Source organism: Coenobita brevimanus, chromosome 116 (genome assembly GCF_032717465.1).
Source record: "Coenobita brevimanus isolate Jiangsu-jjx chromosome 116, ASM3271746v2, whole genome shotgun sequence".
NCBI classification, from domain to species: Eukaryota; Metazoa; Arthropoda; class Malacostraca; order Decapoda; family Coenobitidae; genus Coenobita; species Coenobita brevimanus.
The window spans coordinates 4,415,001-4,425,000 of record NC_137069.1 but is presented as its reverse complement, the minus strand read 5'-3'; positions in this window follow the sequence as shown (position 1 = coordinate 4,425,000).

Genomic DNA, 10,000 nt, shown 5'->3' with positions numbered 1-10,000 from the left:
AGGAAAGACTAAGAGGAAGCTGAACGGAGAGAAGAGGAAGACAGAAGAGGAGAGAATGGCCCAGGAAAAGAGGAAAGAAATGTGTGACAGAGGAGGTGAGAAGGAAGCAGACAGGAAGTTGAAAGAGATAGGTAAGAAGAGGAGGAGAAAGAAGAGGACTGACAGGGCTAGAAGGAAGGATAGGGAGGCGGGAAAGGGCTGAAGAAGGGCTGGAGGAGGGCTTGAGAGGGCTGGGGGGGCGATAGGGCTGGGATGTCACCTTTAACCTCGCCAGTGACACACACACACACACACACACACACACACAGATGGATCATACCTCCAAATGCACGTCTAATGGAGGTAAACGGAGGTAGGGAGGCGGAGGGAAGGGAGAGAGGAGGAGGAAAAGAGGGGAGGGGGTGGAGGGAAGAGGTAGGGAACAGGAAAAGGGAGGTGAGGAAATGTAAAGAAAAGAAAGAAAGAAGGAAAGAAAAAGAAAATGGTGATGAAAGGTAGGAAGGAAAAAGTGAGAGGAAGGGAGGAAAGAAAATCCAAAGGGAGGGAGGGAGAGAGAGAGAGAGAGAGAGAGAGAGAAGGAAACGTGGAGGCAAGAGGGAGGGGAAAGACAGGGAGATGGATAATGGAGCCAGGGAGAGATGGAGGGAGGTAGTGAGGAGGGAGGGAGATGGAGGGAGGAAGAGAGATGGAGGGAGGGAGGGAGATGGAGGGAGAGAGATGGAGGGAGGTAGAGAGATGGAGAGAGGTAGAGAGATGGAGGGAGGGAGGGAGAGAGATGGAGGGAGGGAGGGAGATGGAGGGAGAGAGATGGAGGGAGGTAGAGAGATGGAGGGAGGCAGAGAGATGGAGGGAGGGAGGGAGATGGAGGGAGGAAGGGAGATGGAGGGAGGGAGAGAGATGGAGGGAGGGAGAGAGATGGAGGGAGGGAGAGAGATGGAGGGAGGGAGAGAGATGGAGGGAGGTAGAGAGATGGAGGGAGGGAGAGAGATGGAGGGAGGGAGAGAGATGGAGGGAGGCAGAAACAAGGTGGAGAGATGGAAGGAGTGAGAGAGAGAGAGAGAGAGAGAGAGAGCATGAACAGAAAATGGAAGGATAATGAAGTCAGCGAGACGTGAGGAGAGGGAGAGAGACAGTGAGATGGAGGGAGGGAGGAAGCAGGAATGGAGAGAGAGGTGGAGAGGAGGCAGAGAGATGGAGGGAGGGAGGAAGAAGGAATGGAGAGAGAGGTGGAGAGGAGGCAGAGAGAGGAGGGAGGTAAAGAAATGGAGGTGGGGCGAAAAAAGAGAGAAGAGATGATTGTAAGGAAGTGGGGAGAAATGAAGAGAGAGAGAGAGAGAGAGAGAGATTAGAGTTTGAGGAAGAGATCAAGAGAAACAAAGGCAGAGAAAAATAAAGGGAGGAATTTAGGTGAGCAAGGGAGGGAGGGAGGGAGGGAGGGAGGAGTGAGAGTGAAGGACGGAATGAGGGAGGGAAAGGAGGAAGAAGGAAGGGAGGGGAGAGGGAAAGAGAGGGAAAGGCGGAGGGAGGAGAGAGAGAGGGGGGAGGGGAGAGAGAGGAGTATTGGAAGGAAGAGGGGAAGAGAAAGGAAGCAGTAATGGAAGAGAGGAAGGAGGGGAGGAGGAGGGTGAGAGGAAGGAGGAGGAGGGAGAGGGGAGAGAGGGAAGATAAACGGGGAGAGGAAGAGACGAGAGAAGGAAGGAAATGAAGGAGTGAAAGAGGAAGGGAAAGATGGGAGAGGGAGGGAGAGTGGGAAGAGGAAGAGGGGAGGAAAGAAGGAAGAGGAGGAGGGAAAAAACAGAAAGAAGGAAGGGAAGGAACGGCAGAAGATAGGAAAAAGACGATGATGAAAGAAAGGAAGAGAGGAAGCAGGAAAAGGAATTAAGAGAGAGAGAGAGAGAGAGAGAGAGAGAGAGAGAGAGAGACGAGGGGGCGGCGGCAGGGATACCACTCTTTAGCCTGTGAAAAAAGCCTAAGGAATGAAGAGATTAGGCTGGGAAAAGAAGGATGGAAAGAAGGAAGGAAGGAAGGATGGAGGGAAGAAAAGATGGATGGGAGGGAAGAAATAAAAGGGAAGGAGGGGTGGAATGAAGGATGGAAGGAAGAAAGAAAGAAAGGAAGGGAGGGAGGGAGGAAGGAGAGAATTAAAGAGAATGAAGAACGGAATGAATGAATGAATGAAGGAAAGATGGATGGAATGAAGGATGGAAGGAAGAAAGTGAAGGAGGGAGGGAGGAAGAATTAAAGAGAAGGAAGAGCGGAATGAATGAATGAATGAAAGAAAGAAGGAAGGAAGGATGGAAGGAGAGAAGGAATGGAGGTATGGAGAAGGAGAGAAGGAACTACAAAGTATTACAATCGAAACCAAACAACAACAGATCCAGTAGTTCATCTAGACTGCAATAAAGTACACTACGACTCTAACTCCACGGGCAGAAGATAAAAATAGGAAAGCAAGAAGGTTCCCCCGTCCACCAAACCCTCCAGACGAAGCCGGCAGGAAAAAGTGAGAAGGACCACCACGCAGGATTGAAAAACTGCCACGGAAATTAAATTGGAATGAGAAACTACACTATCTTCATCGGTATGGGTAAAGTAACATTCATTTCAGACGATGGTGTTGATACTGCGTTCATTATCATCTGAATGAGTGGAAAACAACCTTCATTTTTTTCGTACTGTTTTGCCATGAATGTGTTAGGTTGGGGATTCAAAGCTACATACTTATTTAGGCGACTTTTAAATGTTTGTAATGAACTGCTGTCTGCCACATTCCCAGGCAGCTTGTTTCATATGTTTACAACCCCAATCAAGTTTTTTTTTTTTTTTTTTTTTTTTTTTTTTTTTTTTTTTTTTACTGGAAACGTTTGCCGATAATTTTATATTTGTTGCCTCTCGTATAATCAGAAATTTTAGTGCATTATGTAAATCTCCTCGCAGTCTGCAGTCTGCGCTTTAATAAGTCAGACAACAACTCTTCTGAGGCCTAGGAGAGAGAAGATGGACGATCAGCTACGATGGAGGCCACATCTGCTACTGCCTGCGACCCACTGAGAGGGGGCAAGAAGCAGATCTCAGACTCCGGCGGCCCAGAAGATCAGGAGAATCGTAGTTTGGTTCAATGTCAGGGCGGGGTACGGCTTCATCAAGCGCCAGGACACTGTTGTTGATGTTTTCGTGCACCGCCAGGCTGTCGTTGCACCAAACCCACGGCATCGCCAGCGTTCCCTTAGTGATGGTGTGACGGTGGAGTTTTGTCTCTCTGGGACTCCCAAGGGTCCTGAGGTCGGGCTGTTACAGGGCAGGGTGGCGTGGCCGTGCAGGTTTCTTCTCATGCACGGCGACGTCTCACGGCCCTGGGATGCCAGACAGCGATCCTGAGAGTCCGAGGGAGATAGGCACCATCGTGGAAATGTGCATTGCGACGGCGAGGGTTTTTGCAGGGGTGACAAGGAGGCTTTGCATGTTCTTCTCCCTAAGACCTTTGAGGAGAACAGGCTGCCTCACCTTGTCATCTCCCAGTGCTTCGCTTGTGATGTGCATTCTGCCTCTCACCGCAGGGAGCATCGGGCCCCGCCTAAGGCTGGATGATCCCCTCAACCGGAAAACTGCCACACGGAACACCTACCCGGCTCCAGACTTGACCATGATTCAGGCTGCTGTTGATGTCCACCAACCGCCATCGGTGACTGAGGAGGATCGGAACTCTTCTGTCTCCGTATCCATGGCCGAGGATGCTTCGACCTGGTCCTCGGCCGGAGAGGAAGCCGATGAGTCCTCCCCTCTTCAGGCAGAGGAGGGCAGCCCATCTCATCCTCCTGTTGTGGACTACATGGGTCAGCTACACCTATCTTCCTACCACCAACTGACACTTGATGCCCACACCCGGTCGTATCAGCTCAGAGCCACGACCTACTCCAACCTCTACATTCTGCTTCAGGCGGCCGACTTGGGTGAGAGGATTCCAGCCACTCTGTCAGGGGGGAGGAAGTATGTCTAGCCAATCTATGAGCTTTTTACTTCGTGCTTCCACTCCGCTTGGCCCCCTAGATTGGCCGAAGTGCGCTGCTTGTGCTTGGTGATGATGATTTCCCAATCCTCTTTGGCCCAATGCCCTACATAACGGGAGATGGCCATAAAGCCGTAATAAAAAAAACAAAAAAAACGTTCCTTGTATAGTTTGCTTGTCAGTGTATGTCATTTTGTTTACTCTTTGCTGGACTGTCTTTGGCCTACGTACATTTTTCTTGTTATACAGTGACCAAAACTGAACACAATACTCCTGACACAGATGCACTACGGAACTGTACAAGGTAAGGGTGATATTCTCCAAATTCGAACGTTCTGCCTATAAATCCAGTTTATAATCTTCATTGTTTCGGTGCACTATACGACTTAGTTTTACATAATCTGTTTCTTGGCTACATATGCAAGTTGAGTATTATTCAATCAGGAACTCAAGTGCTGATTTTTACTTCCAATGTTTAGGACTTTGCGTTTGTTGACATTATAATCCACCTGCTTAGTCTGAGTACAAATGAATAGTTTATCAAGATCCTTTTGTATCATCAGTCTTTTTTCTGAGGCGTCTGCTCTGCTATCAATAATCGTACCATCCGCGACTTCGAATAATTTACAACATAAACCATCATCAGTGTCATCAGTGCTAACTGGAAACAAGACAGCACACAAAACTGAACCCTGAAGCACTGCACTCTCATCATTCATGCTGCCTGATTCCTTCCCGTTAATAAAGATCTGTAAGTCAGCTTTCGATCCACCTTAGAACATTGCCTCTGATTCTATAAATTTCATCTCATTAAGTGTCATATGGCGAACACAATCGAATGCCTTCTGGAAACCAAGATAGATTACATGTGTGATTTAGTTTTATTATACATATCTGTAATACTGAAAAAGTCATGCAGTCTTGAAAGACATGAGTGACTGTTCCTAAATCTGCCGTGTGAATCCTTAATTAGCTCATTCTTGTTCTAAATGCTTAACTAATTTCTCTCTAATTATGGTTTTCAACAACTGGCATACAACTGATGTTAAATTAATTGAAAGACAATTCCAGGTTGTGATTTACTGTGTTTTTTTAAATACTGATGTTACATTTGCTTGTTTCTCATGATGTGGTTCAGAGCCACTCCTCAATGATGATAGGAATATTTGGGACAATGGTGTCAATATTTCACTGTTCAGTTTCATTAAAACTCTTAGAGATATTCAACCTGGCCCCGCCGTTTTGTTGATCTTAAATTTACTGATTCCAAGTATTACATCTCTCTCATTGACTGTGATGTCACTAATTAAGCCAGCTTCACCTACATGTATAAGGAAAGAGCAATGGGCCGAGCATGGATTATCAGCTGTAAATATCTGTGCAAGGAGGGCATTCAGAAATATACACATATCGGATTTGTCATTTTGTATGTTCTCTGTTTGTCAGAACTAGCAGGCTTATTGACAATAAAAATAACAGAATGGAAGGAAGGAAAGTAGGGAGGAAGGAAGGAAAGTAGGGAGGAAGGAAGGAAAGTAGGGAGGAAGGAAGGAATGTAGGAAGGAAGGAAGGAAAGTAGGAAGGAAGGATGAAAAACAAATATGGAGAAAGAGATGATAACAGACAAATCGGTAGAAAGTAGGAAGGAAGAAAGTAGGAAGTAGGAGGGAAGGAAGCAGGAAGGAAGGAAGGAAGAAAAATAAATCTGGAGAGAAGTGATAAGAGAGACAAATCGGTAAAAAAAAAAATGCACATATAGAAAGCAGAATGGAAGGTTTGAACGAAAGATAAAAAAAAAGAAAAAAAAGAAGGTCGGATGGACTGATGAAAAGCAGGAAACGAATAGATAATACGAGAGAAAAAGACAGGAGCAGAGAAACTGGAAACAAGGAAGAGGAAGAAAATGGGAAGGAAGGAAGGGAGTCAAGCTGGGAAGGAAGAGAGAAGGAAAGAGGGCAAGGATGGAGAGAATGAACGAATGAAAGAAAGAATAGAAAAATACTCAGACACAGTAAATACGGGAAATGCAAAGGAAAAAAAATACTGAATAAACGATTAGCTTTTTTGCGGAGAGGAAGTAGGAAGGAAGAGGGTAGGTAGGTAGGTAGGTGAGGAGGTAGGCGGGTAGGTAAGTAGGTGGGGTGTGTATGGTAGGTTGGACAGTGGTTGTGGCTGAGAAGGAAGTAGGTAAGTTATGTAGCGAGATGAGTAGGTAGGTAGGTAGGTACGCAGGCATATAGGTAGGCAGGCAGGTAGATAAGTAGGTAGGTAGGTAGGTAGGTAGGTAGGTGGATAGGTAGATAGACAGGTAGGTAGGTAGCTAGGTATGTAGGTTGGTGGATGGGTAGATAGGTAAATAGGTAGGTAGGTAGGTAGGTATGTACGTAGGTAGGTATATCGCAGGTAAGTACGAAGGCGGATAGGTAGGCAGGTAGGTGTGTAGGTAGGTAAGTAGGCATGGAAGTAAGCAGATATGTTGGAAGGCCGGTAGGAAATTGGTATGTAAGTAAGAAGGCGGACAGGTAGGTAGGTAGGTAGGTAGGTGATAGGTATATAAATTAGAAGAGTTAGTAGGTACGTATGTGACAGGTATATGAGAAGGTGGGTAGGTAGGTAGGTAGGTAGGTAAGTAGGTGATAGAGAAGGTGGGTGGGCAGGTAAGCAGGTTGGTATGTAGGTTTGATATAGGTACTCGTATGTAAGAAAGTAGGTAGGTAGGTAGGCAGGTAGGTAAGTGGGTGGGTAGGTGAGCAAGTAAACAAGGGGATAATTGAGGCATTAGGGAAGGAAGTAAGGTAGGACGCTCATTAAGGAAAGTAGATTGTTAAGCCAGCAGCATAAAGGAATGGCTGGCAGGGAGGTAATGGCGTAGGTAGGTAGGTAGGTAGGTAGGCAGGATGGTTGGTAGGTAGGTAGGTAGGCTGGTGGGTATGTGGGTACGTAGGTAGGTAGGTAGGTGGGTAGGTCGAGAGTGAAAAGGTAAGAATCAGACGAGAAGGTAGGTAGGTAGGTAGGTAGGCTGATAGGTTGGTAGGTAGGTAGGTAGCCAGGTAGGTAGGTTGGTATGTAGGTAGGCTGGAGGGTATGTGGGTAAGTAGGTAGGTAGGTAGGTTAGAAGGTGGGTGAGTAGGTCGATGGGGAGAAGGGTAAGAATTAGACGAAAAGGTAGGTAGGTAGGTAGGTAAGTAGGTAGGTAGGTACTAGGAAGGGAGGCAGAAAAGGTGGGGAGAGACGAGGGAAGAGGAAGGAAGAGAGAGATAAAGACTGGAGGAAAGAACAAGAGGCAGGGAAAACTATCTGGAGAGAGAGAGAGAGAGAGAGAGAATGAAACCGCGATGGTGACGGGAAAGAAGGATATAACAAAGATGAAGGGAAGGAAAATGATGATTGGAAGAAAGACGAGAAAGACCGGAGGGAGGGAGAGAGGGAACAAGGAAGGAGGGAGAGAGAGAGGACGAGATGGAGGGAGAGAGGAAAGAAGGAAGGAAGAAAGGAGGGAGGGAACACGGAAAGGGAAAGGCAGAAAGAAATAAGGGGAGGGAGGGAGGGAAGAATGAAGGGAGGGAGGGAAGGAAGGGAAGGAAAGAGGGAGGGAGGGAGGGCAAGATAAAGGGGGAAATAGCCACAAAAACCATAAGACAGTACATTACAGCTAATATATATGAAGGGGAGGAGGCAGGGAGAGAGGGAGGGGGAAGGGAGGGAGAGAGAGAGAGTGAAGAGAGGGAGGAGGAAGAGAGAAGAGGGAGAGAGGGATGGAAAAGAGAGAGAGAGAGAGAGAGAGAGGAGGGGGAAAAGAGAGAGAGGAGGGAGGGAGAAGAGAGGGAGAGAGGGAGGAAGGAGGAAGTAAAAGAAAGTGAGGAAGGTGAGGAAGGAAGAAGGAGGAAGGGAAGGAGGCTGGAGGGAAGAAAGAGGGAGAGACAGAGAATACAAAGCCGGAGGGAAGGAAAGTTGGAAAGGAGGGCACTGGAGAGAGAGAGAGAGAGAGAGAGAGAGAGAGAGAGAGAGAGCTATAAACCCTTCAAACAGTACATTACTCCTGATATATGGGATTCAGGGAAGGGACTTACTCCCATTGACAAGAGGTGGGAGAAGAGCGTGCTGGTAGGGGAAGAGATGGAGGAGAAGGAAGCGATGGAGAAGGAAAATGAGAGAGTATACATAGAAAGTGGAGGAGGAGGAGGAGGAGGAGGAGGAGCTTAGAGAGTATCCAAGAAAAAGAAGTGGAAGAGGAAATGAAAAAAAGGAGGAGGAGGAGAAGAAGAAGAAGAGTGGACAAGAGTATGGGAAAGATATACGATTACAGCAGAGTATCTGGAGAGAGAGAGAGAGAGAGAGAGAGAGAGAATCATAATCCCAAGGTAAACAATTTATCATTCTAATTTCCCTGTCTTTTCAATTTTAATGTGGATATGTACAATAAAATTATCTCCATCTATGTAACCCATCTAGATTTTCAGATGGTATTCAATAAAAAATCCTGACCAATGACTTCTTGAGAAACTTAAATAACATGGTTTCAGTGGCAATGTATTTATGTGGAGCGATAACTGGCACAGAGGACGTAAGCAGACACTTGTGATTTATGAGAAGGGATCGAACCAGGTGAAAATGTTATAAGTGGAGTGCTACAAGGTCCAGTTTTAGCTCTGACGCTGTTTATAATTTACGTTAATGTTACTGGCGATGGTTTGCACTGTGTTTAGTTTTGGTGCCATATTACAAAAAAACTAAAAGGAAATTTGGGAGAATGTAATGAAAAGTGGCAAAAAAAAAACTTAGACAAAAAGATTTCCAGATTTAAAGAGAAAGTATATAAGGAACTTTTAAAGGGGCACAGATTACAAGGGGATCTGATTTAAGTGTGTCAAGTTTCCAAATGGCGTGATAATATGGCAGTTGGTAAGCATTTCACAATAAACCAATGAAACTGAATTACACTAAAGGCACTGTTTATAAAAGTACTGGCAAACATCTTCAAACACGGCACGGCATTTCTTTCCACACTACAGTTGTAAACATATGGAACAAACTACTTAGATATGCGACAGACTGCGGTGTGGTAATCTATCTTTCTATCTATCCACCGAGGCTGCTTACCGCAAGGAAAGGGAGGTAGCCGAGACAGGACGACACACTCCCAATTTACTCATCCACACACACACACATTCATTCGTAATAACATTTAAAGAGTCGCGGGAGGGATATTTACACAGTTAATTAATCCGCAACTAAGCACGCCCATCGCTCAATCATTAAAATATATGTTTCTTTTTTCCTCTCATTCAAATTACAAGAAATATAGCAACAGTGCAACAGATTTTTTTTGGATTGAAGATACTGTAAAATATTGTAAAATAATTGGAAATACTGTAAAATAATTGGAGACACTAAAATAATTGAAGATACTGTAAAAAAAAAAAATGAAGATACTGTAAAATAATTGAAGACAGTGTAAAAAAATAATTGACGATCCTGTAAACGAAAACTGAAGATACTGTATAAAAAAAAAATTGATCCTTTCCTTTAAAACTTTCATGGCGGTGACTCTATGCTGCATTGTAATCCTTCTCATTTTTTCCTTCCGGCTTGAGGGATTGGTGATTACTGGGGAACCTTCTTGCTTTGCTCCCCTTACTTTCAGCCTACAGAATTAACTACCATTATCACTGTCTCCTCTGTAATATATGGCTTGGAAAGAACCATTAGGTTTTATGCTGCTTGCTTCCCCTGCCATACATTCATCCAGGAGGAGGAGGAGGAGTTAAAATGAGAAGGAGCAGGTAAAGCAGAAGGAGCAGGCGAAGAAGAAAGAGGAGGAGGAGCAGGAGAAAAAGAAGAAAGAAGAGGAGGAGAAGCAGGCGAAGAAGATGAAAGAGGAGGAAGAGGCAGGCGAAGAGGAAGGAGGAAGAGGAGGAGGAGTTAAAGTAGGAGGAAAAGGAGGAGGTATAGGAGAAAGGAGGGTTGGCGCTGGCTGAGGGAGGGGCTGGAGTA